Source organism: Carya illinoinensis, chromosome 5, assembly GCF_018687715.1.
Source record: "Carya illinoinensis cultivar Pawnee chromosome 5, C.illinoinensisPawnee_v1, whole genome shotgun sequence".
NCBI classification, from domain to species: Eukaryota; Viridiplantae; Streptophyta; class Magnoliopsida; order Fagales; family Juglandaceae; genus Carya; species Carya illinoinensis.
This window is the reverse complement of record NC_056756.1, coordinates 45057616-45062010: the sequence shown is the minus strand read 5'-3', so window position 1 is coordinate 45062010 and position 4395 is coordinate 45057616. Positions and strand designations below refer to the sequence as shown.

The 4395-nt window shown below is 34.1% G+C and overlaps 1 pseudogene; it reads left to right on the top strand.

Moving 5' to 3' along the window:
* Positions 1 to 1201: 1201 nt before the first annotated feature.
* On the top strand, positions 1202 to 3421 carry LOC122310388 (annotated as a pseudogene).
* The last annotated feature ends 974 nt before the right edge of the window (positions 3422 to 4395 follow it).

Genomic DNA, 4395 nt, shown 5'->3' with positions numbered 1-4395 from the left:
TAATAAGTGCATGTTTAGGATGCCGTAGGAAATATATCTTATAGTTTTAGGACTTAGATCTTATAACGTAATTAATAAGTTCTATTATTAAAAAGTTATTTATTATTTGTTAATTATGTATTTAAAACACTTTCAAACATGTTACGTTTGTTTGGAAATAAATTAAAAAAGTGATTTCTGATCTAAAAATTACGATTATTTGAATTTTTAAAGATCGTGATTAAAAGTTTAAAAGTTAAAATTATCTTAAAGTTGTATGGGCATTTTCGTCTATTGACAGTATTTTTAAAATTCAAATTATATTTCGCATTATTCGGAAAAGTATGTTTGACGTACTTTTTAGCTTATTTGAGATTAAAAGTACTTTAATATCATGTAACAGAAAAAAAACTTAATTTTTCCATTAAAGAATTTTTAAGACTAGTTAATCACCTTTTAAGAGTCCTACTGCAATCCCAAACAAATCCTAATGCTTAATTTGGATATAGAAACAGTTTTATCTCATTTCATCATTATAATTTTTTTAAAATTTCACATAAAATATAATAAACAATTCAATATTTTCAAAATTTAAAATAATAATAATAAAAAATAAAAATATTTTATTTAACTTTCAACTTTTATAATCTAAAATCATTTAACCTCATCACACTATCAAAACTACACCTTATAATTAACACATCATGTATCATGCCGCAAGCAGCGAGCTACCGACCTAGCCGGCCTATAGATGCGTGCCTGCAATATTGTCATCTAATTATAAACTTTTCCCAGTCAGTGAATAATGCTGATTGCTGAATACAGATATACACTGATCGATTAAGTGGCTTGGAAACGATATTCACGTGCACGTATAGTCTTCTATATATTCTGTTTCTTTTTTGTTGCATATATAGAGACAAACCCACTGCATTATATTAATAGACATCTATCTTTTTAACTTTAAAATATATTGATCTTTCTCCACCACGCTTACTTTATCAGATAAAGAGGCGGAAAATTAGTTCATCTAGCTCACGTGACTAATCCATTAATTTTAACGGGAATAATGCATAAGAAATCAACCATTAAGTTGATGTGGTCGAACGAGCTGTAATTATTAAACTTACACGTTTATGTGATGCATGACAGCCTCGATCGGGAGGCATATCTATAAAGGCACAAATCTAGAGTACCCTTGTAAGATTAAGCCAGCCTTTTTTCAATGGATCTTCACCTTCTTGCTTCACTCCCTTCTACCAATTTCACAAGAGTACTGCTGCCATCTAAAACTCCCATCTCCCGGCAGTTTGTAACATCCAGATCAGCTAGAGGCAGTACTAGTACTGTCCCTAGTGCTTTTAAAAGCAAGGTCACTAATGAAATCTCAAGCAATTCTAATGGTGTTGTTCGACGATCTGCGAATTACGAACCTCCCATTTGGCAATATGATTACATCCAATCCTTGAGAAGCGAATATGCGGTACATTAATTTGTCATCGGTTTTATTGTTAATTTATATGTCTTTGCAGTGTTTGTAATTAGCTATTGTTTGACTGATTAGTTCTTGTCTAATTACAACGAATTTGAGTTTCCTGCAGGAAGAATCATGTACCGGACAAATTGAGATGTTGAAGGAAGAGGTGAGGATAATGCTTCGCAAGGTAGTTGATCCTTTACTACAACTTGAGCTGATTGATAACCTGCAAAGGCTTGGATTATCTTATCACTTTCGGAGTGATATTAGAGTGATCTTGGAAAGTATATACACTAATATTACTAGTTATCAAGGTGCTGATATCATGTGCAAGAAAGAGAGTTTATACTCCTCCGCTCTTCAATTTAGACTACTAAGACAACACGGATATAACATGCCACAAGGTAAGCAAAATATTACAACTAGAAAATGCTTTGGAATAATTGAAACACATTTACTCGCCAAGTAATGGCTTGATCGTAATTAATCTTTGTTTATATCAGAGATTTTCAATTGCTTCAAGAATGAGTTTGGATGTTTCGAGCCAAGTCTTTGTGATGATATCAAAGGAATTCTATGCTTGTATGAAGCCTCATTTCTTTTGATAGAAGGTGAAAGTATCTTGGACGAAGCAAGAGACTTTGCAACTAAAACACTCGAAGAGTTTGTCGAACTAAACAAAGATCAAAACAACCTCTATGCTATGGTGAGCCATGCCCTCGAGCTTCCACTACATTGGAGGATGATAAGATTGGAAGCTAGGTGGTTCATTGATCTATATAGGAGTAGGGAAGATATGAACCCTATTTTGCTTGAGCTAGCTGAATTAGACTTCAACATGGTACAAGCAGTCCACCAAGAAGATCTAAAACAAATGTCAACGTAAAAAACATGAGTATCCCTATTTTATAACTTGGATCTTAGCCTTATTGAGCTGATTTACTTGACACGATTAGAAAGGAAATGACATGCATCACTTTTATTCTAAAATTGATTTTTTTTTTTTTTTTTTGAGTAATATAAAGTTGGTGGAGAAGCACTGGTCTTGGAGAAAATTTGAGCTTTGCGAGGGATAGGTTGATGGAAAATTTCCTATGGACAGTGGGAGTATCATTTCAGCCTGAGTTTGGATATAATAGGAGAATGCTAACAAAAGTCAATTCACTAATCACAACAATAGATGATGTATATGATGTATATGGCACTTTGGAGGAACTTGAGCTCTTCACAGATGCTGTTGAAAGGTTTGTGTTAATGAAAACATTGTGTGTGTGTGTGTGTGTGGGTGTGTGTATGTTTTTTTTTGTTTGTTTTGGTGTGTGTGTGTGTGTTTTTTTTTGTTTGTTTTGGTGGGTGTGTGTGTTTGTTGGGTGTTGTGGGGCGGGGGGGGAGGGGAGGGGATGTCTTACCATTGACATAATGACTTAAATGTAATCTTTGTGGTTTCAGATGGGATACAAATGCAATGGAACAACTTCCTTATTACATGCAAATGTGTTTCCTTTCTCTCCACAATTCTATCAATGAATTGGCTTTCGACACACTCAAGCAGAAAGGATTGAACAATGTTCGATATCTTAAAAAAGCAGTAAGACCTTGACTTCCAAATTCTATCATCATTCTTCCCCAACATTTCTTTTTCCAAGTATCATACTTCCCCTATCTCATTGCCTCCACTAAATATATTTCAGTGGGTAGATTTATGCAAATCTTATATGTTGGAGGCAAGATGGTACTACAGCGGATATACACCAAGCTTTCAAGAATATATTGAAAATGCATGGGTTTCAATATCAGCACCAGTTATATTGGTTCATGCTTATTTTTTCAGTCACAAATCCAATAACAAAGGAAGCCTTGGGTTGTTGGGAAGAGTATTCGAATATAGTTCGTTGGTCATCAATGATTTTACGACTTGCAGATGATCTCGGAACATCTATGGTATACAAACCATGCTATCCTTAAGAATTTTATCAAGGTTTTTTGGACTACTTCACATGAACACATAGGCTAACACACATATCTATATATAATATTTGTTTTTTTTTATTATTTATTTATTTATTTTTAATTCAGGATGAGTTAGAGAGAGGTGATGTTCTTAAAATCGATCCAATGTTTATGAATGATACCGGTGCTAGTGAAGAAGTTGCTCGTGAGTACATAAGATCTTTGATTAGTACAACTTGGAAGAAGTTTAATGAAGAACGCGCTGCCAATTCTCCCTTCTCAGAACCATTTGTTGAGATTGCAATGAACCTTGCAAGGATGGCCCAATGCATGTACGAGCATGGAGATGGGCATGGTATTGGAAACCATGAAACTAAGGATCGTGTGTTAGCATTGCTGATTCATCCCATTTCTCTATGTAAGTAACAACAACCTTTGGCGTACTACGTACCTATGTCAAAGTTATGTCAGATATATTACACTAGCATTTACGGTCTAGCTCCTTGCAGAAATAAAAGATGGACGTGTTAGATTGAAATTTGCTTGTTTGGTTATATATATTTAGACATTTGAATTCAAAGTAGATCATCTGTATATTCCATATAATATATATATATGTAGGTATGTATAATATAATATAAAGATGATTTTTTCATCTTTTGGTAGGGACCAATCCTCCTTTTTCTCAATTATATATACAAAAATTTAACAACCAACGCGGGCTTGTGGTAAGAGGATCTGGCCCATGCAAATCCCAAATGGGCTCTAACAGCTGGCCGTTATGCCCAGAAACTTCACAATCACTCAATTCATGGACCCACTTTAAAGTTTGAAACATCATTCTCCTGCAAGTGAGTGTATACAACATCAATATGCCATCAACCAATAACTACCAAATTTATTGCTTAACATCAAAATTATCAACCTGCAAACTCCATGCAGGTGCGCATATATATATATAGTGTATGTACCAATCCCTTACTACACAC